We start from the raw sequence: 27230 nt of genomic DNA on the forward strand, positions 1-27230 counted from the left end.
CTGACGAAGAAGGGCAACCTTCGAAAGCTAATCAAGAAATTTATTAAGTTATGTCCAATAAAAAAGGTATCTTATTTTCTTTTCCATGTTTTATTTTGTTTGATTTCTATTGATAACCTTTAAGAGTGGAGTAACACGGCTACCACACCTCTCGACTCAAGATTCTTGAGAAATTCTCTTTAGCAATTTCAAATTCACAATAATCACAACTATCTTAGAAAGAGATAAGATGGAACCTTTTTTTTTTTTTTTAAATCTCAGTCTGAGGATGTCCTCAAGGGTGAATTTTTGATAAAGCAACCTTGACATGCTTTGAGTCAGGGTGATAAGAGATGATAAACTGGAATCAAAGTCTGTTTGACAGCAAGACATTCTTAGTTTTTCATCATAGTTGTGTTTGGTTGAAGAAAAATTCCAGGAAAACTAAGATTCAGGGTCCAGTTTTTGCAATAAAACTGCCCTAGCTCTAACGTCTGATACATTTACCTTCAGGGTGAATAATTTGGATGGGTCTGGATGACATAGCACAGGTACAGAGACAAAAAATTATATCAACTTTTCAAAGGCTTCTGAGCATTGAACAATCACAAATTCTTAGTTCCTTTCAGTGCCAGATCCATAAAAGGAGACACTATTTTTAAAAACTTCTGGATGTATTACCTATAAGAATCAGGGATGCACATTTGTTTGTAACAATATGGTAAATGCCATTGCATGTTGTTATCAAATGAAAATAGCAGAAAAAAAAACATAACCATGTTTTATAGCTTACTAATAACAGTTCACACTCTCTTGAGAGTGTGCACTGTTTGTAAAGAGTGTACCCATAGTGCACCAGTGTAGATGTGCTAACATTAGTGCAGAAATGCTCACTCTCTGCCTCCCAGATACACCCAGGGGCGTATCTGAGGTTCGGCGGTAGGGGGGCAGGGGCAAGAGTGAGGGGGCACATTATAGCCCCCCCCCCTGGCTGCTGCCCCCCCTACCGCCGTCAACTACCCCCGCCGAGGTCCGCTTCCTCCAGTCCGGTGCCTTTAAAAGTATTACTTCAGGTGGCGGGGGACCCCCAACCCCCGCCAGCCCAGCCGAGGTCTTGTTTTAAGAAATTCTTCCATCCTCGTGCTATTGCAAACTGCCTGCCTGGCTGCATCCCTTCCAGTTTCGGACTGAATCTGACGTCGCAGCACGTTGTACGTGCAGGACGTCAACGTGCTGCGACGTCAGACTCAGGCCGAAACTGGAAGGGATGCAGGCAGGCAGTTCAAACTTCTTCTACTAACCTATTCAAACTTCTTCTACTAACCTATAAATGTACTCACTCTGCTGCTCCCCAGTATCTCTCCACACTCATCCTTCCGTACACCCCTTCCCGTGCACTCCGCTCCATGGATAAATACTTCTTATCTGTTACCTTCTCCACTACTGCCAACTCTAGACTTCATGCCTTCTGTCTCACTGCACCCTACGCCTGGAATAAATTTCCTGAGCCCCTACGTCTTGCCCCATCCTTGGCCACCTTTAAACTCTAGACTGAAAGCCCACCTCTTACATTGCTTTTGACTTGTATCCACTCGCCTCCTCTCCTCCTTCCTGTACACATTAATTGATTTGATTACTTTATTTTTTGTCTATTAGATTGTAAGCTCTTTGAGCAGGGACTGTCTTTCTTCTATGTTTGTGCAGCGCTGCATATGCCTTGTAGCGCTATAGAAATGCTAAATAGTGGTAGTAGTAGTAGTAGCACCCTCAATAATGTGTTTGTGGCATTAGCATGGGGAGTAGATATTCAGATGGCCACTTTCTCCTACAAAAAATTGCCAGATAATGCTTTGTGGTTGTGGAACAGTTCAGATGATGTCCCATATTGTCCTTGATTATGTAATAAGGAATAGTAGCACTAGGCTCAGCATTTAAGCTGTGGTAAAATGTGGCCTGCACTAGTTTTGGCACGTGAAATCGTCGTGCGCTAGGTCAATTTCTACCGTGATGAGAAAAAGGTCTTTTTAAAAAATGAAGCATTAAAAGACTATGCACTAATATTATAATTAGCACATGGCCATTTACTGCAACCTAATTAGTAGGGCATAAGGCAGAGGCGTAGCTACGTGGGGCCACAGGGGCCTGGGCCCCTGTAGATTTGACCCTGGACCCCCTTGCCGATGACCCTCTCAACCCCCTCCTGCCGCCAGCCCGCCATCGCCTACCTTTGATGGTGGGGGACCCCAACCCCTGCCAGCCGAGGTCTTCTTCTTCCTTCGTTCTGTTTCCGAGTCTGATGTCGGACGTCAGACTCAGAAACAGAACAAAGACTTGTGATCTGCAAGGTTTCGTTCCGTTTCTGTGAGTCTGACATCCTGCACGTACAATGTGCAGGACATCAGACTCAAACAGAATGAAAGAAGAAGAGGACCTCGGCTGGCGGAGGTTGGGGTCCACCGGCAGCAAAGGTAGGTGACGGCGGGGGAGGGTTGGCAGTGGGATGGGGGTTGAGATGGTCGTCGGCAAGGGGGGGTCAAAGTTGGGGGCAGCGGGGGGTCAGCAATGATGGAGGGTGTCGGCAATGGCGGGGGGTTAGCAGCGCCAGGGGGGGCTAAAATGTGCCCCCTCACCTCGGGCTCTAGACCCCCCTCTCGCCAACGTCTAGCTACGCCCCTGGCGTAAGGTCTCAAGCACTAAGGGCACTAACCCGGTGGTAATTGGGCAGTGCACGGTAATGTGGTAATGTGCCAATTACCACTGGGAATGCCCCATAATAGAAGATAGAAAATTATTTTCTACCATGGAAAATGGCACATGGCAAAAGCAGAACTACCGCAGAGTGCCTGGGCATGCCAGGCGGTAGTACTGTTTTGCCACACAGTAGTTCCACTGCATCTTCATAAAAGGGCCCCTTAATGAATCTTAATGAGGTTCTCATTTAAAACCTATGTATTAAGCCAGAAATGCATTTTATTTCTATTGGCATTAACATTATCACCACATTCCCTAAAGATAATGTTGAAGTGCATCCAAACAAGTGCACAACAGAAAAATGATGACAGTATATTATGCTCATTAGGTATTAAAGCAGGATGTAGTATTCCACATTATTACCTGTGAGTGTTAGTGAGGTCCACCTATTTATGGAAGATTACCACTTGAGACCACCAAATATATAAGTAAGCTGTTGGCATTTAATGCTACATTCGATACAGCCTCAGGAAGGCTCATCCAAGTTAATTGTATATAGAAAGGTGGTGGTTAGCAGTTAGCTGAGAGAAAATTCTGTAGGCACATTGGCAGCTTATCTTTTCCTTTGATATGTATGTTTGCCAAAAAGTTGATCAAGGCTTAATTGGATCTTGGAAGGCAGACATGCAATATAACTTTCATATTATTGATGGAAAAGTATACAGTACAACTTGCTAAAAAAGAATTCATTTTCTTCAACTTACACCGCACCTGTTTCAAGCATTCATGCCTCAAGTTATTTAGCCATTATGTTTATTTCTATTCTAGCTGCACGATGTGAAGTCCCCTGAAACTTATATTATTTTTCATCTTAACACAGAGAAGTTAAAACAGGTTTGTAAGGTTCATATTGATTTCACTAAAGCCTGGTTTGCTTTATAAGGAGAATTTCAAAGACTCCATTCTTCTGCCTACCTGAGAGAATATATATGTCTTTCAAGGTGTTGCCTTTTCACTTGTGTATCTCCCATTTTATGCAAAATAAACAAACAACAAAACTAAAATAAATACACTGTGGGCAGCTTATCAAAGGCAAAAACAGAACAAACTTGAAAACAAACTCTAGGTAACCTCATCTCAAATGTATTGGTATTTGTAAATGAGGAAAAACATCATAAATTAATGCATTTATTTCACAGGCATAGGGGCCCTTTTACCAAGCTGCGGTAAAAAGTGGCCTGCGGTACTGGTGAATGGAACTGCCATGCACCAGGCCACTTTTTACTGTTGCGGGAAAAAAGCTATTTTTAAAATGGAAGTCATTAATGGCCATGCACTAATATAAAAATTAGCTAATATAAAAGTTCTATATATTGTGCTTATTGTTTCACACTGAAATCTAAGCATATTCTATAACAACACGCATAACTTAATTGACTTAACTAATCAGTATTGATAACAACATTTAACAAGCAATAATGAGCACTAATTGGCAGTAATTAGAATTCGTGTACACAACTTGCTGATGGTTGGCAGTGGATTGAGATCCTGGGGAACCATGTTCAATTTCCTTTGTAGCTCTGTGTGACCCTGGGCAAGTCACTTAACCCTCTGTTGCCCCAGGTACAACAGTAGTACAATGTATTACTTAGATTGCGAGCCCACTAGGGACAGACCCAGTACCTGTAAAATGAAACTGTAAACCGCTTAGGTCTAAGTAGTATATAAATACTTGAATGAATGAATGAATATACCGCACCTTTGTAAAAGGGCCTCGCTGGGCGTTATTTCTTTCACCTTTGGTGCTGTGCAAAGGACTGCCTAGGGTTGCCAATTCTCAATGGGAAAAATACCGTAGGTACATGTTCTTGTACATCTACTGTACTATTCTTCCATCACAAACTTTATAAGACAGAAATAGACCAATTTATATTAATATGGGGTTGAGCAATATCACCCAGCACTAATTTTTCAACTTTGTTTTAAAAATCTTTAAAACATTGAGAACAACAGAAACATACAATTATACCCGCAGCTCCCATTTTCCTGCTGCAGCTCAGGGGAAGATTCCGCAACAAGAGGTAACAAATTCAGTGGAAAAGTTTCTGAAATTCTACACCAATCATGTGGCATATTTCAATTAATTTGAATTATTTTGCATACTAAATAACATAACATTATTTGGTCTAATAAAAATAAGTCTTCTAGCCTTACTTTATGTCTGATTAATAAGCTTTGTTCTTGTAGGAATTTTTATGGGTGGGGGATTTCAGTTTGGTAGGGGGTTGATATAGGAGATTTCAGGGATGGGAAGAAGAGAAAAGGGAGGATCAGAGATGGAGAATGGGAGAATAGGAAGAAAAGATTGGGATGGGGTGGAAGAATAAGAGGGAAAATAAGCGGTGAAGAGAAGGAAAGATCACGGGAAAGAAGGGGAGGAAGAGGAAAACTGGCAGATAGGCAGATGGAAGGAAGATAGAATAAAGGCAGAGAAGTGGAAATACAAGGGCAGGAAGGTTTGGTGATCTTGAGGATACATGAAGAGATAAGGAGGTTGCCAGATCATACAAGAAAGATCAACTTGAGAATGAATAATACAGTATCTTTTCCCTGATTCTAGCCTTGTTCCCCCTCTTCCCACTCTATGTCTTTGATCCTTCCTCTCTCCTCTTCCTCAACTTGTTCCTCTTTTTCTCCCTTTAGCACTTTTTCCTGGTCCAGATGTAGACATTGCTTGTTTGTTAAATTTGAATAGGTTCCAGAGTGCGTTGGAGTGATTATTAGGAATGGGCCACCAACACTTTGTGTCTTTTTATTTTCTTTCCAGAATGAATTTTGTGATGAGTGTGCATGTTTCTTAGAGTACACACTATGAGCTAAGAAGGCATGCTCTGTTGGAAAATAATACACTCTTTTGTACATAGTGTGCAATTTTTAATGAGTGCATCTTTTTTGCACATAAGTGGACTAAATTCTATAAATAGCACCTAAAAAAATCAGTGGCAAAAAATAGCACTTAGCACTATTCTATAAATAGCGCTAAAAGGGGCCCTTTTACAAAGGCATGTAAGGGCCTACACACATCCAGCATGCTCTAAATTGGCATTACCACCCAGCTGCCATGTGCCCTGGGCAGTAATTCTGAATTTGGCATGCACCGAAAACATGCAGTAGAAAATATGCCTACCCGCGGTAAATGGCAATTGGCACACAGTGCATGCTTACCACCCAGTTAGCGCGTGAGACCTTACTGCTAAGTCAATGGGTGGTGGTAAGGTCTCATGCCGAAAATGGATGCGCACTAGTTTTCATTTTGCTGCACGTCTGGTTTACGGCCCATTAAAATAATCAATTATTGGCACTAATTCTCTCATTATTCAATTAAATTACACACACAAATTGGGCATGTGCCCAAATTTGCAAATGCAATCTTGTGATTTTTAAATAATTCAGGGTAACTTTAAATAATTCTTTAAAAAGAGTACACACTGTTATCAGCAAATGACATTTCGTCACAAATAGCTCATCCCTAGAGGTTATATGGTCATAGGTGCTGTGGAAGATCTGCAACTTACTCCGAGTTCCATGGTAACAGGAAACTGAAGTGAATGAGGGGGCAGAAAGTCATAGGCCTTTGACAGAATTCTGACTCCTAGGCTCCATGCTAGTAGTTTCCGCATCTGCTGTTGCAGGCAACTGCGAAAGAAGACAGAAGAAGTACAAGCAGACCCAGTAGTGAAACAGAAAGGGAAGATCTGGGCAAGTACATTGAATTAACACTGCCTCCATCAATGAATTCTGGAAATAGGGGGACTTCCTTTCTCTCCCCCTCCCCCTTTATATTCATCAATAATCTGAGGGGATAGCACCCCCAAACATGCCTATTGGATGTCAAATTGCAGATCTAGCTCTGCCCTTTTCTGTCCTTTCCTGTATGATCTCAGGTTCCCATACACACATTTATTTACTAGTAGAAAAAGCCCATTTCTCATTGAAATGAAGGGCGCTACCAAGGTAATCACCTTCTGCCATTAATGTTTAAGGGAAGTTCCAGCGTCCCCCACTCTCCTTCCCAGTTCCAGGGTCCCACCTCCCTCCCAGTTCCAGGGTCGTTGTCCCTCCCTCCGAGTTCCATGGTCGTCGTCCCTCCCTCTCTCTCTTCCAGTTCCAGGCCCCCTCCCTCCAAGTTTTAAATGTCATCCTGACTTACCTCCAGTGGCGTAGCCAGGGGGGGTGCCAGGGGAGCAGCCGCTCCCCCAAAAGGAGTTCTGCCAGCTCCGGCATCTATTTTTTTCTCAATGTGTTGCATTGAAAATGTGCGCCAGCGCCGGCGGAAGTCCGCTCTCACGCCCCCCGCGTCGTCAACCTGGCTCCGCTTCTACTTACCTCATCGGGGTTACAGTGGCTGGCAGCAGCGGTAAAAAGCGTGCAGACTCAGCACTTACTTCAGTTTTCCCTTCTCTGTCTCTCAGCTCTGGTCCCGCCCTCATTTCCTGTTTCCGCAAGGGCGGGACCAGAGCTAAGAGACAGAGAAGGGAAAACTGAAGTAAGTGCCGAGCCTGCACGCTTTTTACCGCGCGAGGTAAGTCAGGATGACTTTTAAAATTCGGAGGGAGGGGGCTAGGAACTGGAAGGGAGGGGGGACGGACAACGACCCTGGAACTCAGAGGTGAGGGAATGAACTTCCAGTGGGTGAATATTATATGCAGCCTTCCCTTCCCTCCGAGGGCGGGGCAGTGAGAGCGAGTGCGATTGCCTGTGGTTGGTCCCTTCTCCTTCTGATGTCGTGTTTGTTTCCCTGGAAACTATACAGAGTTCCCTCGAGGGCGGGGCGATTACGAACCCTACACGGCTTCATTGCCACACTGCCACGGAGTCAGCTTCAGAACGTTAGAGGTGCGAATTATTATATTAGATTTGTTACATTTGTATCCCACATTTTCCCACCTATTTGCAGGCTCAATGTGGCTTACATAGTACCGTAGAGGCATTCGCCAGTCCGGTAAAGAAACAAATACAGGTGGTATTATGGTTGAATAATGAACATATGTTTCAGTTACAATGGGAATCAAGGAGAGGAAAGATGATTTAGTGTCCAGTACAAGCTTTGGTTATGTTGTGTTGCAGAGTGCAGGCATTTATGTTGGGTCGGCGGGGTATGCCTTTTTGAACAGGTAGGTCTTTAATGATTTGCTGAAGTTTAGGTGGTCGTAGGTTGTCTTCACAACTTTTGGCAGTGCGTTCCATACTTATCTACCTTATCCTGAACTCCTTTTTCACCACAAGCTATTTTATTTATTTTCCATGTACTAGGGGGCCCTTTTACCAAGCTGCGGCAAAAGGGGGCCTGTGCTGAAAAAATCCATCTTTAAAAAAAATTTAATGTAAGCTTTCCAACAAGATTGTTTGCTTTAATTTTAAAACTTTCCAAGAGATTGTCTTGGCTTTTTAAATTATTGTAAAGTGCTAAGAACCTGGAGGCTTCAGCAGTATAGAAATACATTGTAATGTAATGTAATGTAATAATTCTTCTCCAGCCTACCTGCTTCGGTAATAAGAAAAGGAGGAGTAGAGGTGCAGCGTACAGGGTGACATCCTTCTCTGCCATATGGGGCTGACTGTTGCTGTCAGGCACCTGGTTCAAAGCCACAGTTGAGTCCTGGGCGGCAGAGGAAAAGGATGAGGCCTTACATGCTCTCTCGCCTTTTTCCCCCTCTTCTTACTTGCTATTATATTTGTAGATGAATACCTTATCTAATAGTTTGTTGAGTCAATTCAGACTGCATACTTTTTCCTGCTTTGTATATCTTTGGGAAGATGTGGCCTAATGTTAATGGGTATAGGGGCCCTTTTGCTAAGACGTGTAGGCGCCTAAGAGTGTACAACACACATCAGCTTGGAACTACCGTCTGGCCCAGGCAGTAATTCATTTTTTTATGCGCGTCTGCTATGCGCGCTCAAAAAATATATTTTTATTTTCTAACACGCGGCGCTAACTGGGTGGTAATCGGCAGTGTACGTGTGCTGATAATTACCACCCGGTTAACACATGAGACCTTACTGCTAAGTCAATGATTGGCGGAAAGGTCTCAGACCAAAAATGGACGTGCACCAATTTTTATTTTGCTGCACATCTATTTTTGACCAAAAAAGGGCCTTTTTTACAGGTGAGCTGAAAAATGGATATGCACGCGTCCAAAAGATGCGTCTACAGTAGTGTAGGTCATTTTTCAGCACACCTTTGCAAACGGACCCCTAAGTCTTTCTGCTTAGAGTCCCTTTAATGTTACAAAACTTGCATAGGAGATATGACTAAACCATGGAAGACATCACAGAATCAAATCAAATCATTATCTAATATAATAATTTTCTCCTGCAATGTTTCAATGTGTCTGCCTGCATCCGTAACCATCTCCTGACATCACTCTCCCGCAGTAGAAGCCTGCTTGCCTGACGCCAGGAGATGTTACTATTCGAAGCAGGGAGGCGGGAAGAGCGCGAAGAAAAGAAGAGGGAGTCGGTTTAGCTCTCAGCCCTTCCTCCACACGTAACGCAGAAGCCGCTTTACCTCTTGCTCGCCACTGAGCCCTTCCTGCACACAGAATGCTGAGCTACTTCAGCCCTTCTTCCACACGCTACGCAGGAGCCGGTTTACCTCTAGCTCGCCACTGAGCCCTTCCTGTACACAGAACGCGGGAGCTACTTCAGCCCTTCCTTTACACGCAACGTGGGAGCCGATTTAGCTCTTGCTCGCCACTGAGCCCTTCCTGCACACGGGACGTGGGAGCCGCTTCAGCCCTTCATCCACACGCAATGCGGGAGCCAGTTTAACTCTCGCTTGCCACTGAGCCCTTCCTGCACACGGGACGTGGGAGCCGCTTCAGCCCTCCATCCACACGCAACGCGGGAGCCAATTTAGCTCACGATCGCCACTGAGCCCTTCCTGCACACACAATGCGGGAGCCGCTTCAACCCTTCCTCCACACGCAAAGTGGGAGATGGTTTAGTTCTCAGTCCTTCCTCCACAAGCAACGCGGGAGCTGCTTCAGCTCTCGATCGCCAGTGACAGCTTAATGGCAGCGGCCAACAACGACGGGAACCGCTTCAACCCTCGAATATACTCTCTCTGACACACAAACACTCTCTTTTTCAGTCTCACCAACACACACAAACTGTCTGTCACACATATACAGACCAGTAGCATAGCCAGACCTCATTTTTGGGTGGGCCTGGGGTGGACTGGGTGGGCATGACCCACATATTTCCTCTCTGTCCATCTCCCTCCCGTAAAGATAAATACCTGGGCTGGCGGGGATCTCTGGGCCCTGCCAACTGAAGAATCTTCTGGAGGCCCCCAAGGCTTGAGAAGTCTCATCCCTGTGCCAATCACCAGCGTGGCAGGAAGCAGCATTGCCTGCGTGCCTGCCTGCCTTTTAAAATAATTTGTCTCCCCAGGCTCCGCTGCATTTACTTCTTTGCCCGTCGCAAAGTGCTGCCGTTCGCACAGGCTGCTCCGCTCCCCTTTGCCGTGTCCATACGGCCCTCTCTGATCCACTTCCTGTAGTGGATACGTAGGGCCAGATGGATGCGACAAAGGGCAGCGGAGCTGCCTGTGCGAACGGCAGCGCTTTGCGATGGGCGAAGAAGTAACTGCAGCGGAGCCTGGGGAGACAAATTATTTTAAAAGGCAGACAGGCAACGCTGCTGAACGCTGCTTCCCGGACCTGGCGGAGCCATGGGAGAAAAGGCAGCGACAGCAGCAGGATGTTGGTTGGGCGGGCCTGGAGGGAAAGTGGCTGGGCCTGGGCTCATCCAGGCCCGCCCGTGGCTACGCCCCTGACAGACTTTACATACAAATTTTAAAAAAACATGATATTACTCATTACATACCCTGATTTTTGGAAATGGTTCCCTGAACAACATAATTGCAATTACATCATCATTTTCCTAGCGCCCGTTTCATTTCTATCAGAAACAGGCCTTTTTACTATTTTTTATTATTTTCTCACTGCTTTCCTAAAATAGTTTGTTTTATAACTGAATTCTCTGGATTTCTAGAGAATGCTGCAGTTGACTCTGTATTAGCCTATACTGAAGCTTTTGGATTAAACACTCTGACATGATAATATAGTGGTCCTTTTACTAAAGTGCGCTGAAAAATGGCCTGCGGTAGTATAGGCATGGGGTTTGGGCGCGCACAGATCTATTTTTCAGTGTGCCTGTAAAAAATGACTTTAACATTTTTGCCAAAAATGGACATGTGACAAAATAAAAATTGTCACGCGTCCATTTTGGGTCTGAGACCTTACCTCCAGCCATTGGACTTAGCGGTAAGATCTCTCACAGTTATCGCCCGATTTTCACTGAGCGCCAGAAAATAAAATATATTTTCTGGCATGCGTAGCGGACACACGTAAAAAATGATTACCGCACGGGCCACGCAGTAGCCAGGCAGTAACTCCAAATTAACTTGTGTTGGGTGCACGTGGACACCTATGCAGCTTAGTAAAAGGGCCTCACAGTTCCCTAAATATCTGATATATATATTTCTTTTTCATTGTGGGATTGACTGTGGTTTTGTGACTTTTATATTTTTTTGTCTTTCCCTTGGGGTTTTTGCTTTTGTTAGAAATAAGGCAAGACATGTTATCTTGCCATGTTATAATTTACTCAGCCTGAACACAATTAGAAAGACACCAAATACACTACAATTTATACTAGACTACATATAACAGATGTCACTGCTATGAAGGCATGTTTCTTAAGAATTATAATTTATTGTGATTGTGTTTGGATAAAAGGTATGTGATACATGAAAACTGTTATTACCTCTATGCAACTATAGCAGAATTCTTTCAAAGTAATGACATTTCTAAAAAAATATAGAAACTCAGGAGTTAACCTTCACTATAAGGCTTTAAGACTCTTGCATGATCTGGCAGGTGACAAGTAAATCACTTGAGAAGCTGCAGATTCAATTGTACTTTAACAATCAGGAAATCAGTGAGTTTCTTATGCTTACAAGACTTTAGAGATGGAGAAAGAGATGAGTAATTGAGTGAGATGTTATTTTAAAGCTTACCCTATTTTAGAGGGCAAAGACAAGCACAACACCTTGCTACCTGTTCTGCTGCTTCTGCCCTTGAGTAGCATCAACCTTAATTTCACCATAATACCCCACCCCCAGTGAAACCCTTGCAGATCTAGTTTTAGCACAGGCTCACTGGAGGTACAGGCTGACAATATTGGGGTTTCCACCCCATCATGGTCGCAACCCCAAATGCAGATTTTGCTTTCCCTTTTGGCTTGATTGCTATCTGCATTAGTATTTATTTTATGTTTTTTTACCAGATCTCTAATCGCCAATACAGTTTGACTTACATAACCCATGCGTTCCTTCCCACCTCTGAGACACGTGACATCTGACGTAAGCCTTCCCAGAAGGAGCTTTAAATTCAGCACAGTGGCAGCACATTGCAGTATTATTTTCTTTGTGCCTTGATTGCTTCTGCATGAGGATTTCTTTTATGCTTTAACAGGTCTCCGGTCAACAATATAGTTTGGCTTACCTAGTTCATGCATTCCTGCTGCCCTTGAGTCATGTGACATCCGATGTAAGCTTTCTTGGAAGGAGCTTTAAGTTCAGCATATGGATGAGCATCTTGGGGAAACTCTAGAGCTCCTTTTATCTTTATCATCCTGGCAAGTATTTTTTGCTTTCTTTTGTTGGGCATGTCATTATACAATTCTTTGTCTATGAATTATTCCTTTCCCAGGGTTAACCATACCTACACTATTCCAATTATATATTCTGCTTGTGTCTGGCTCTGGCCACATCACATGAGTTTCCACCTTCGCTACTTGGTAGACTGTTTCAAGACCTGCAGTGTATTGAACAAGGTCTCCTGAACTGCTGATCAAGGTGTTCCAAATTCTTTCTATTGAAGGAGCTTATACACAGTTCCTCTCTCCATATACTTTGTCTCACTGAGACATGACTAAGGAGGAGGGGTGGAGCCTTACCTCTATCAATGTCTTTCTTAGGAGTTTCAGGCCTTTCACAGCACTCCTTCTTCATTCTCCCCTCAGCCTTTACTGCTACAGAACTTCCCTCCTCAACATTCCTATCCAAAACTTTAAGCTATTCATGTCTTCTTACTAGTCTCATTTCATCTCATATTACTTTACTGTCCACCATCTACTAAAGTTGATCACTGAGATTCCCTCCTTCAAACTATAGCAGATGCTTCTATTCACTTCTCTAACCTGCTTATTATGGAAGACTTCAATATTCACATTGGTAACCCCATGCACCCATATTCAACTTTCTTTTCCTCTTTTCTTCCGGACCTAGGGTTTATCAACATTTACAGTTCCCAACTCACAGTAAGGGCCATACCCTGGAACTGGGTTTTTTTTTTCCCATACTGTAACCTTCGTGGTCCTCAGTGTGGGGCAGACAACGTTTCCAGGTCTGTCCTCCTGGGTTGGAACCTCCCTCTTTTACACAATCCAAAAGTCAACACCAAACTTCCTTCAAAATCCACAGTTTTTAATTTAGAGACAGTTTACATAAACCTCTCAGCAGTCCCAAAATATAGACAGTTCGCTCTAGAGTTCTCCTTGATATGGGAAAAAACTCTTTTCTTTATAAACACAGTTCAAGTCTCTTTAAGCATAGTCCATACAAAACAGCAAAGAAAAAGGAAAAAAATTACCTGCTCTCTGAATACCTTTCTCTCAGTGTACTGCAGGCTGGGCAGCACACCTCCCGCTTCACAGCTACTTCATTCTGTGTCCACTCACTGCCATTCCTTCAGACTTACAAACTTTGGTCATTAGTGTTCTCATAGTCCATGGGTATTTGCTCCTCCAAACGGTTCTCCACTGCAGGTAAATCCACTCCCTCTTCTATGCCCTCCATCCAATCAGGCTCCTCTCCACCCTTCATGACACTTAATTCCTCCCTTCCATCAGCTGGCCTGCACCTTTTCTCTCCCTCCTCCCAGGTGGATGGAATCCTATATTGATTTCTTAACCATGGAAATGGAGTTTTAGCATTGCTGCTCCCTCTACTGGCCACCCTCTGATACAACGGTTTTTCTCCTTGTGTCCTGTCCTTCCTTTCTAGGGGAGGATTCCATGTCAGGGTTTCCAGGTTGCTCTTTCTTCCCTTTGCCCCCTGGCATTGTGGGTTAGGTAGTTCTATATCCCCGGGATCTGCAAAGTGTCTATGTTGCCTTCCCTCACTACAATACGTTCTTCAATATTTACCCTAGACAAATTCTGCTCCACAATCCTACCCTGGACAGACCATTTCTTATTTACATATCAGATGTCCCTAGTGCCTACACCAAACCCTCTTGCTTCTGGTCTTCACTTTCCTAGAGATCTCATTAGTTAACACATCTTGACCCAGCCACCTGCCCCCTCTTTTTTTCATTCTTTCTTGCTGACTTTACTCGCCTTCCCCTTGAGTCCCAAGCTTGATGTTGGGACCCCTCTACCTCTGCTGATTTTGACACTTTTCCTCCTGTCTGGGAGATCTCCCATCCTCCTCATTCCACATCTCCTTGGTATCATCAGGGGCTCTGTTTTCTTAAGCGTTGGCTCCATTTGAGCCAAACACCTATGGTACAAACTTTGTTCACCCAATATGCTTCAACTATACAAAATTGAACTATGCACATTAAATGATTATATCCCTAAGATTATTTCCTCTTCTTCCAATCCCTCTAAACAATTTTTTCAAGTTATCACCCAATATACAAGTTTTAAAAAAAAGGGTTCTGGAAATTCTGTCAGCATGCCTTCTGCTGATTCCCTGGCCCAATATTTTGAATTGAAAGTTTTCTTTCTTCTTAGATCCCTTCCTACTCCCCATCCACACTTGTACTACTTAATGTATGCTAAATCTATTTAATGCATGTTAATCTATGAATTAATGCATATTAAGTTGATTAAAACCTGTTAAGAAGTTCTAATGCACTTTAAACAATTTTATTAAAATGAATGTGTGAAATGAACAGGCACAAATCAGTAAAAAGCTCAAATGAACTGAAAATGAACCAAAACTGTTTGTCCTATTCACATTCATCATGAGTATGTACATTTTCAGCACTACCACTATCTTATTAACTAAACTCACTCCTCCTATCTAGGCTTGAATTTTTATACAGCCTCCGCAGGTCTTAGTGTAGCTTGGAAAATTTCCAAGGCTCTCAACATGTGGTGAAAAATATGGGCCACAGAACCCCATCACCTGCCGTGCTATAGTTCATTATGGGCAGAATGTTTTGAAGCTCCAAAGCTTTGCACAGAGCCAGGGAGGTTTTAGCTGGCATTTATTTATTAATTGATTTATTTATTTAGAATATGTATAAATGACTTTATTGTTTTTATTTTTAATTGAAAAATGTCCAAAGCAGTGAACAGAGCTCAACTGAGTAAAAACCTGCAAATGCCTTTTCAGCTTTCACCTCACTGCAAGGTTGGAACAAAACAGCTGGCCTTCTGACATGAGCTCTTACCGAGTCATGTCTGACCTTTAGAAGAAATGGGAAGGATGCAACTGGACTGACTGTGCCATTGAGGATTCTACTGGAATACAATGGGTCAAAGTATTATTGCCCAGAAACCTTAACATGAGCATTCACACTTATCACAGTTTGCTTGATGTTCGAGTAATGCAGATGAGAATGTTTTGATTTTTTGGAAAAACAAGCAAAAGTGCTGGCCAAAACTGGGAAAACTTACATGGGGGATCCTATACATTCCTGCTACCAGAATATCTTTGGAGAGGACATTTTCTATTGTAGGAAGAACTGTGGAAGACAGGAGAGCTAGACTGAATTCTGAGATTGTTGATGACTTATTATTCATCCACAGATTAAGAAATCATAACAGTGTTTCATAGGGCATATTTCTCACCCACTAAGGCATATACAGAGCGGGTTGTGTTTTGTCCCCCTGGACAGTTTAATAGAGTGAATTTGGGTTCCTTGGGGTGGTAGAAGTCAGATATTGTTGGGGTTGTAAGGGTAGAGGGTAGGTTATTTCAGTTTCTCATTCTTATTATTGCTTTCTATTTGTGATTTATAAATGACAGTTATTCAGAATATTGTTCTTTTTATACTTTAATAAAAAGATTTAAATATAAAATGATAAGTGTGTGAGGCTTGTGTAGATGAGGACAGAGCCCGTGGGGAAGGGGAAGGGATGGGGTCAGAGCCTGTGAGGTGGATACAGAGCCCTTCCTTGGGGATGAGACGGGGACACGGGTAGAGCCTGTGGGGATGGGGACAAACTTGGCCATCCAACTAGTTGGTGAAAACCACGCCATAATGAGGTACCATGTACCCCGTGGAACATTTCCTTCTCTAGCCACAGACCATGGTGACACTAGGCTGTGGAAGGCAATGTAAGCAAGCAGAGCCTCCTCCAAGCTCTAGCAGTATATGGTAGAGATGCATGTGGAGGGGCATAATCAAATGCGAATGCCCATCTCCATGGGCATCTATGTCCAAAAACGGGTATGTGAAGAGGCGGGACAGACCGTATTATCAAAAAAGATGGGCGTCCATCTTTCGTGTCAAAAATACGGTTTGGACGGACGAAATGCCATGGATTTGGTCCCTTCTGAGATGGGCGTTTTGTTTTTTTAGCGATAATGGAAACTAAAAACGCCCAGCTCAGAAACGTCCCAATCCAAGCCATTTGGTCATGGGAGGGACAAATGTACAACACTACCATAGCTCTTAGGGGTGAAGGGGGCAACTACATGTGGGTACAGTGGGTGTTAGAGGCCTCCCATTTACCACCACAAGTATTATAGGTGGGGGGGTATGGGCCTGGGTCTGCCTGCCTGAAGTGCACTGCAGTACCCACTAAAGGTGCTCCAAGGACAGGACCTGTTGCTGGTGTATAACCTTGGCACAGCAGTTCACACCTTAAGACTAATCTCACTGAAAACGCCCTTTATTTGAATAAGCACCTTTACTCACAGTTAACTGCAGATCAGAGGTTGTGCCCCACTGGCAACAAGTCTCGCAGTAGGTCTGAGCTGGCAGAATGGTGTACAATGCCCTCTTTCAGCAACATTCAAGGTAAGAACTAAGTGCTGTAACGTGGATAATACATGAAAGGGATCTAAAAGTGTCTTACACAAATGGCCACTACCTCATGGACTACCGGAAACAAAACAGGGCACACTTTGACCCAGTAAGCAGAGGGAAAAGCACCATGGGAGTAGACCCTACCAACTACCAACGTCGTGAGCATTTAACACAAGCTAGTGGAATCACGGAGCCCAATACCCTACACACACCACAATACATTGCTGATGTGACTCTACAGTGCCCTTAACAGAAAAGGTGTCACACTCACCCGAGACCCACATCAGAACCAGGGAAAGGCTGTCAGAAGATAGAACACATTCTGCTGTCATGGAGGTGGGTACGGCATTTGAGGCTGGCATACAGGATGGGAAAAAAGTTTGTAAAGTGTTTTTTTTTGGTGGGAGGGGGTTAATGACCACTGGGGGAGTCAGGGGAGGTCATCCCCGATTCCCTCCGGTGGTCATCTTGTCAGTTGGGGCACTTTTTTGGGTCTTGGACCTGAAAAAAAGGGTCCAAATAAAGCAGACCAAATTCTCGTCAGAAACGCCCTTCTTGTTTCGATTATCAGCTAAAGACGCCCATCTCTCCTTGGCCGATAACCACACCCCAGTCCCACCTTCGCCATGCCTCCAACAGGCCCCCGTGATCTTTGTTCGTCTCATTGACGGACTGCAGTTGAGGACGCCAAAAATCGGGTTTCGATTATACCGATTTGGGGGAAACGGACGCCCATCTCCCGATTTGGGTCGAAATATGGGCGTCTTTCTCTTTTGAAAATAAGCTTGTGTAGCTGGGTCACCCATCCAGGACCCAGCCAGGCTCGACCCTGCTTAGCTGCCTCTTCTTTCACACGACTGTTGCCGTCACTCCACAGCAATCTGGCTCCTCTGAGCCTTGGCTCCAGGCCCTGCGAACTCCCAGGACTTCCTCCTCCCTCCGTTCCTTTCACAGAGGCACATTCAAAGCCCAATGTTTATAAGTAAGAGCTTTTATTTTCTTGCTTCAAATCAAACAAAACATCCTTCACTCCAGGTTGTTTAGGCCAGCAGCCCAGAGCACAATTCAGGTTCAACACAGTCAAATTCAGGTTCAAAACAGTCCATATAACTTCAAATTCAGGTTCAAAAACAGTCCTTATAACTTCACTTCAATTTAGCTCAGATTACGTCACTTAGGGAACAGTACATTATCAGAGGGAAAAACCCAATAGCTTAGTAGGTTGCAGCCCAGACCTTTTTAGTATGCAACAGTCTACACAGTCTTTCTTGCACCTTCTTACAGCACGGTTACATAGCTTTATTCCCATCTGCAGTGGTGTGCTGGAGCCGGCTCGCACCGGCTCGCAAGAGCCGCTTGTTAAATTTTGACAGCTCTTGCGAGCCGGTTGTTGTTGGGGGCAAGCCGGCTCCATTAGTGGAGGTAAGCATGGCAGGAGGGCGCCATCACAGGCCATGCTTACCTCCCCTGCCACTCCGAAGCATGTCCAACAATGTCCTTCGCCCCCACCCTCCCCTCTCGATCCCCTACGTCTTTTTTAATTACCTCCGTCGAAGCGCCGCCATTTAAAGCCCTCCTGTGTGCTGGCCGTCTCCAGGGCTTCCCCTGCTTCATTCGGATGATGTTCGTGCCTTAGTCCCGCCTTCACGAAAAAAGGAAATGACGTCAGAATGAAGGTGGGACTAAGGCACAAACATCATCCGAATGAAGCAGGGGAAGCCCTGGAGATGGCCAGCATGCAGGAGGGCTTTAAATGGCGGTGCTTCGACGGAGGTAATTAAAAAAAGATGGAGGGGAGCGAGAGGGGAGGGTGGGGGCGAAGGACATCGTTGGACATGCTTCGGAGCGGCAGGGGAGGGAGGAGAATCGCTGGATGGGTAGAGGGGGGCAGGGGAGAGACCTACTGGGCATGGGTGGGTAGAGGGAGGCAGGGGAGAGACCTGCTGAGCATGGGTGGGTAGAGGGGGGCAGGGAAGAGACCTGCTGGGCATGGGTGGGTAAAAGGGGGCAGGGGAGAGACTTGCTGGGCATGGATGGGCAGAGGGAGGCAGGGGAGAGAATTGCTGGGCATGGATGGGCAGAGGGGGGCAGGGGAGAAAACGGCTGGGCATGGATGGGCAGAGGGAGGCAAGGGAGGAGAACAGCTGGGCATGGATGGGCAGAGGGGGGCAGGGGAGAGAACTGCTGGGCATGGATGGGCAGAGGGAGGCAGGGGAGAGAATTGCTGGCCATGGATGGGCAGAGGGAGGCAGGGGAGAGATTTGCTAGCCATGGATGGGCAGAGGGAAGCAGGGGAGAGAATTGCTGGGCATGGATGGTCAGAGGAGAGAATTGCTGGGCAGAGGGGGCAGGGGAGAGAAGAGAATTGCTGGGTATGGATGGATAGAGAGGGGCAGGGGAGAGAGGAGAGTTTCAGGACATGGATGGCGGGAAGAGCAAGAAAAATTCTGGACATGGATGGAGGGGAGGGAAGGGAGAGAGAAGAAATGCTTGGACATGGAGGGAAGATAGAGGAAGGAGATTAGATGAGGGAAAAGGAAGTGAGGAGAGAAACTGCACATGGATGGAGAAAATAGGCAGAAGCTGGATCCACTGTACAGTCAAGTATGCGGAGGACCAGAAATGAAGAAGAAAGGAGGAAAGAAAAGAAATAAATGGAATGGAAGCCCTGGAAACGGAGTCAAGGGAACAGATAGAGAGCAGCAGAATCAGATACTGAACCAGCATGATCAGAGAAACAAAGTCACCAGACAACAAAGGTAGAAAAAATAATAATTTTATTTTCATTATAGTGTTTGGAATATGTCCACTTTGAGAATCAGGTGCTGAACATTAAAAGTTGATATTTATTTACTTATTTATGGCATTTTATCCCATATTAAACATGAATTAGATTGGAACCTGGGATCATTTAATTTTTTTTTCCTGGAGAGAGTAATGTGTTGGCTGCTGCCCCCCCCCCCCCCCCGGGTATAGCCAGCTCTGCAATTTTTTGGGGGGTGGGGGGCGCAGGGGTGGACCGGGGGGGGGGGGGGCGCAGAGGTGGACGGGGGGGGGGGGGGCACCGAGGTGGACCGGGGAGAGAGCCTGTTGTTAAAAATTTACCAGCACACCACTGCCCATCTGGTTCAGGCTGGGGTTTCAATTGTGCCCAGCTCTCTCTCTCTCCCACAGACTGCACCTCTTTCCTCTTTAGTAGAGAGTTCCCCCAGTGCCTCAGCCTCTCTCCTCCAGTCTTCCACCAGTCTCTCCAAGGTACAGCTAGCCACCCTCTTACAGCAGCTTTTTGGGTTTGAGCCAGGGCTCCAATCTCCATCTGTTCCTCCCCTAGCCCTTCAGTAATCTCCATTTTATCCTCCTCTCCAACTTCCCCTGCCCCCAATCTCTCCAGCTGGCCCTCATCACCTTCCTCAGAGACCATTTCCCAATCTTCTATCTCCTCCCCTAACTCTTGCACAGCCGGGTGGGGAAGAGAAGGATTCTGGGACTGGTAGTTCCTCCCCTTCTTCCTTAACCCAGCCAACCTCTCTGCCTCCGGTAGCCCAGCTTTCTGATTGTGGGTGTTGTGCCCATGAAATCTGCCCCGTTGGGATTCCCCGGCTCCCTGTACCCCCTTTCTTCACGCCTTCCCAGATCCCCTTTCACCTGCACTCTCACACTGGATAGGCTCTAGTATCTGCAAGTATATACCCTGCTCAGCTACCCCTTCCCCTTTCAGTTGATCCAGGGAGATACCAACCCATTAAACAAGTTGAGACTGCATCCCAGAGGCCTTGGGCACTCACCTCCAGCAGATCCTAAACAGTACTTAAGCATATATCCAAACTATTGTATGAAGGTGAACCCCAACAGGAAGATACAAGCCTGGGTAATCTACCCCAACAAATGTACAACTACCTCTGAATTTTATCCACTGTCCTAACATTCCTAGCTTCATACCACACCTTTCTGGGAATGATCTCTGAACACAAAATCTGTGCATGAGAGAAATAACACTGAACCAGTAACAGGTCCTTTTTATGTAAATAATAATAGTAATCTTCATTTTTATGTAAAGCTCTACCAGAAGCTCATGGCAATTTACAGTAAAATGATTCTGAACTGAAAACTCAAATATGATACATTGTCGACATTTACAAAAACAATATTTCTGTAACCTTTATAATTTACAGTAACACTACTCATTTATTAAAATATGACAATAATAATTCCCTTTAGTTAAAATTTTTCTTAAAAAGCTAAGTTCTAAGCTGTATCCGAACACCAACATAATCATTATCATAATGCATTTCCAGTGGCAAATAATTCCATGTGTGTACAGCTAATCCAGAAAACAGCTGCCTTTATGGCCCCTTTTTCCTAACATTTCAAACTGAAGGCAGCTGAAGTTGATTAATATGAACAGAATGTGAAGAATGAATTCTTGATTGAAGGACCAAATAAAGCATCAAATACCCTGGAGCAAGCCTATATAAACTCTTAAATGATAAATAGCATAATTTAAACTCAGACAAGCATGGATAGGGGGGAGCCAATGTAAGGATTGCAATAAACACGTAATACTGTCCATTCTTCTCTTAAATAAAATTATTTTGCAGCCGTGTTTTGCATATACTAAATTCTTATTAATAACATTTTTGGGAGCCTTAAATATAAAATATTACAATAATCTAAGTGTAAGCATATTAAAGCTTGGGCTACCAATCTAAGACATCAAGGGATAAAAATCTGAAATCTGCTTTAATAATCTTGATTTAATAAATAGGTTTTAACAATCTGATTAATCTGTTGTTCAAAAGTCAAGAATGAATCTATTAAAATCCCCAAAATACAAATTGCAATGGTATTGCTTTTCCATCCAAAACTAAACCTACTGTGGGTGGAGGAATACCTCTGCTTCCTTCCCACAGAATAGTTATTTATTCAGAGTTCGATTTTGAAGAGTCTGCATCCAACTGGCAACCTGTAAAAACAATTTTGTACAAATGTATATGTAGCAAAATAAGCTGAATGTTATCCACATAAAGGAAATGTGTTATACCAAATGAATGCAGTAGTTTCCCAAGAAAACATCATCAAAGTCAGAACATCACAAATGGACATCCATCTCACATGTCTTTTAGAACAGAATATGCATCTATTTTACAAACTGAAATGTCCAAATTATGAATGGGAAAATCAAGGGACATGGATGTCTGTATGGCAGCATATGAACAACTATTTTATAAAATGGTCACACAAACCTCCACGCACAGCTGGTGCATAGCCTAATGGATAGAGCAGTGGGAAGAGAATCAGGTGACACAGGTTCAAATTCCACTTTAACTCTTTGTTTTTTTGTAATTGTGAGCCCTCCGGGAACAGAAAAATACCTACTTTACCTGAATGTATACCATTTCAATAACCTTCAGGCTTGTAGGTGTCTTATATATTCAGCTACAGTAGGGCTCACAATAAAAAAAAAAAAAAGAGCTGAAATCAATTTTGAACCTGGGTCCCACAGTTCTCAGTCTGCTGCACTAATCATTAGGTTACTCCTCAGATCTATCTTAAGAATGTCCATAATACCTGAAGCTGTCATAGATCCTGTGATCCCTTGCTGGTATCACACTCAGGGAAGAGGGAGTGGGACAACAAGCATTGGGGTATTAAGGAGGTGTCTGCTCAATCAGAGCACCTTTCTGTAACCGAAGCATGACAAGTATCAGGTCTAAATATTGATGTCCATCTTTTTTAGACTTGGAGCAATGCTCTTCTGTTATTGGAGTTCAACATTTCCAGAACATGTCCTACTTCCCTATGGATGTAATACATCATTAGACATCCATATCCTGCCTTTGTAAAATTGGGATTTGGACATCTATACAATATGAATGTATAAATGCCAGCTTTCAGATGTCCAAAACAAGAATAGAGATTCTAAAATAACCACCAGATATAAATTTAACAAAATAGGGGATAATGGTGGGACATGAAGATGGTCATAACCCGATTTCCAAAAATTAGAAATTTCCCAATTTCTGTTCACCTGATAGTACCTGCTGCATCCTTCAAAAAAGAAGAAAACCAAATTTTCAAAAGTTAGCAGAGATGCCTATGAAATTAAGTTTAAAAATTAAAATATAATGATCTACTAGATCAAAGGCCACATTTAAATAATAAGGCCACCTCTTAGGGCCCCTTTTAACAAGCTGAGGTAAAAGGGGGCCTGTGCTGGCATTGACCAGGTAAAAGGTAGGTCTTTCTTTTCTTCAGGAAATGGCTGTGCAGCAAGTGAAGCACTTGCTGCATGGCCATTTTGGGGAAGATACCATACCGCTACCCATCAATGTGGTGGTAAGTGCTCCCATGCTAACCTGGTGGTAACTGGGCAGCACATGGCACTGCCCGATTACCACCAGGTACACATAGGCACTACAAAGTATTTTTGTAGTGCAGGATATGATGACACACTGGGGGTGAGAACTACAGTCGGGCTGCTGTTGTAGCCTGGTGGTACTTTCTTTTTTAGCGAGCAGTAAGCCCACATTGGGCTTACTGCTGCTTTGTAAAAGGGCACCTTAATGAAGTAGTTTCGGGGACAACCGATTGCTTAAATATTACAATCAGTCCACCTGTGGGGACTGAAGGCAGCTATTGGTCCTGTAAGACCTTTCAATCCCTGAAGATGCAGGTAGTCTGTAAATGTAACAGCTCTCTTATCTAATGTGTGATCACACTTCCCAGGTTCTTGTCATGGTGCTCACATTCTGTCACAATCTGATATATACGACCACTTTGAAAGTGACCAATGCACCAGGAGATGGCTTCTTGGTAAGCAGACACCCATCTCACATTTTCTTCATCTGAATATTGCTCTTTTCACAGAACTTTCTCTGATCTTTCATTCTAATGTGATCTGAAGAGCCCATTTAATACAGTAAAGACCTTATTTCAGACGGTCAATTCTGGACAGTCCAAAATGTATGAAAGAGCGTACCTGGCAAAACTGAGCACCATTTGGGCTCCCTTATCTCTGGTCAGGTATGTTCGATGAAGAATTTTAAATTACACTTCTTGCAACAAAGCATTCTTGATGTGATTGTACAAGTTAAGAAATTGGGTCTTGACATTTCCATAGTTAGATCCCAGGACCAAGCTTCTGCTAGCTGCTTAGGAACTGTATCTACCCCCCAAGTCCCTGCCAAGCTTGTACCAATGTGAAAGCTTGTTGGAGTCTGTGGAGATAGTGCATAGATACTTAGTGATATTACCAGTCTCCAAACCAGCTGTACAAGTGGTGCATAATGAAAGATAGCAATGGCGCAGTTGCAGATATTGATAAAAATGTGTGGGGAGTATGGCTGTATGACTCTGTAGCTGGACAAAGGAGGGGAACCGGCCTCCACCTTCCTGTAGCACATCTCCTATGGTCAAAAGACCCACCCTATCCCAAGATTGAAAAACAGGGCAGTGGATCCCTGGAGGGAAATCCAGATTCAAATGGGGATATCTTAGTAGGGCAGTTTTCCAATATTTGCCACCACTTCCATGCCTGTTGAAAGGGCCATATGATGGGGTTACCAGTCTACCCGTCATCCCATGAATCCTAGCAAGGAAAGAATATGGAGCAGAGCAGTGTAAGAGGAGCTATAGTAGAGAATATATCTGGAACTGTGTAAGATCATCACTAATCCACCACATAAGGCTGGCTGCATTGTATAGGCATAAGTCTGGTAAGGCTAGACCCCTATTCAATTTAGCCTGGGTTAATTTAGCATAGCTGATTCAAATTTGTTTTTTAATTCCAGATAAATGAGTTGGTGATGGATCAAAAACGTTTAATATCGATCCTGTTAATCCAGATGGGCATAGTTTGTAAAGGATACAGCAGTTTAAGTATAAGTAGCATTTTTTTTTATTTATACAATTTAAAGAAATATACAAGAAACTTCTTGATTGGAAAAGCATCATAAAAATAAAAGTATATCAACAGAAATTAACAATCAAACAGGTAAATATTGATACTCAAGTCCATAAATTAGAGATCCAAAATTAGGAATTCAAGGGGAGCAAGAAAAAAAAAAGGAAATTAATACGGATAGCACAATCTCTACTAGAAAGAGTTAATCTTTTCCTTAACGCTTATCCTTTTTCATCGAGGCTATAAGAGCTGATGCAAGTGCTGGTTCTGTAAATACATATTTCTTTTCTTCAAGTCTGACTATGCACTTGCAGGGGTATCTTAAAAAGAAGGTACCCCCCAAGTGCAATATTTCAGGCTTAAGGAGCAAAAATTGTTTCCTCCGCTTACAAGTCTCCTTAGAGACATCAGGAAATAATAATATTTTATAACCCAAAAAGGGTTTATCTTTATTACGGAAAAATAAGCGGAAGATCCAATCCTTGTCAGGCAGTAATGCAACTGTCGCAACCAAAGTCGCAGCAGTTGCTAATTCGGAATCAGAAGTTTCAAGCAAAAGAGAGATATCCAATGGAGTTTCAGGCATTTGATTCAATTCTTTTCCTGGGATGTAATATGCCAAGGTAAACGGTGGCAAGTTCTGCTCTGGTATATTCAAAATGTCCCGCAAGTAACATTTTAACATATTAAGAGGAGAAACAGTTTTTATTCTAGGAAAGTTAACAAATCTTAAATTATGATTTTTTGTATAATTATCAAACATTTCCATCTTTTTTTCTAAGATTTGTCAAGTCATTAGTCATTAAAGGTTGAATCGTTTCCAATTTCATAATCCTTTGTTCCATTTTTTCAGTTTTTTCATCTATAACTTTAATCTTTTCCTCTGTTTTTTGTAAATCAGTCTCTAATAGTTTTATTTTAGGTGCAGTTTCATTAGCTTGTTTCAGGAACGTTTGACCCAGGGTAGAAACTAAGTCCCATAAAGTGTCCAGTGTAACCTCCTTCGGTTTAACTAATAATTCCTTCGGTATTTCAAACCTTTCAGAAGTTTTCACACGCTCACTCTGACCTTCGGCTCCTCTCCCTTCTATTTGCGGCGGCATCTCTCCTTTCTCCAATGGAAGCAAGACCTCGTCTCGACGTTCTTCCGGGTCCATAACACCTGAACAGGGAGACCCCGTCGAGTCAGCGAGGAAGGAGCTTGTGCCTACCGGCTGGGGAGGTGGAGTTCGCATAGCGGGGCTCAGCGTGGTTTCAAGGCTAGAGGAGACCGATTCTCCCAAATCGCCGGTACTCCCTACTAGCAGCATTCCGCTATTTTGATTAACTTCCTGCGGTCTAAAAAAGCGGTCGAGAGGACCAGGTAAGGAGGGGGTTAGCGGCGAGGCCCTGGCCGTCAATCTCCCTCAACGTTTTGGCATCGTCAGGATTGAGACTCGCAGCGTCTCAGTAGAGTGCAGCCATCTTGGATCTGCATGTGACCATAAGTAGCATTTTTACCAATGCTACCATACCCAGAAAGGAAAGAGAGAGGTTTATCCAGCTCTCACATAGGGCCTTAATCTTGTCTATCATCGCAGTAATATTCCTAGTGTAGATAGTCCGGGCATCTAAGCTAAGAATAATACTTAGATATTTCAAGCATCCCTTAGGTAATCCTACCCCTAACTTGATATGCCACATGGTCCCTGGCTCCAAATATAAAGGGATAGCCTCCATTTTGTCATAGTTTATTTTTAAACCTATAAAACTCCCAAAGCTTTCAATCAACTGCATAATCCTAAGCACTGAGCGATCTGCCTAAGCAACATATAAAAGCATGTAATCGGCAAACATGCTGATTCTATATTCATGGGTGCCCACCCAGATTTCTTGGAGCTCCTGGTCAGTGCGGAGTTTAGCTGCCAGATGCTTCACTTATTACAAGAAGAAAAGAGGACACCCCTGATGAGTACTGTATTGCAATGTGAAGGGATGAGAAAGGCAATCATTAATGATAAGGTGTGCAGATTGATTTGTATACAAAACTCAAACCCAATGATTGAAATACCCCTTGATGCCCACCCTATGCAACTTCCAGAACAGATGCGGCCAGAACACCGTGTCAAAGGCCTTCTCTAAGTTTAAACTCATGATAATAGATTTATCTGATAGAAGGGTTTTGGATTGCATAACAGCCACAGGACCTTCATAAGGTTCAGAGAGGTGTAGCAGCCAGGCATGAAATCCACCTGGTTGGAGTGCATAAGTAGAGGAAGAAATTTATTCCGCCTTGCTACTAAAATATCAGCTAGTATTTTGTTATCTTGATTCAGTAATAAAATAGGGTGGAATGATTCTAGTTGGTCTGGGGCTTGTCCAGGTTTAGGTAGGATGACTATGAGGGGCATAATCAAAAGGGGCGCCCAAGTTTTCCTGAGGACGTCCTCGCAGCATGTCCCGGCGAAGGAGCAGGGAAACCTGTATTATTGAAACAAGATGGGTGTCCATCTTTCGTTTTGATAATACAGACGGCGATGCCCAAATCACAAAATTTAGGTCGA

This window comes from Microcaecilia unicolor, chromosome 9 (genome assembly GCF_901765095.1).
Source record: "Microcaecilia unicolor chromosome 9, aMicUni1.1, whole genome shotgun sequence".
NCBI lineage: Eukaryota > Metazoa > Chordata > Amphibia > Gymnophiona > Siphonopidae > Microcaecilia > Microcaecilia unicolor.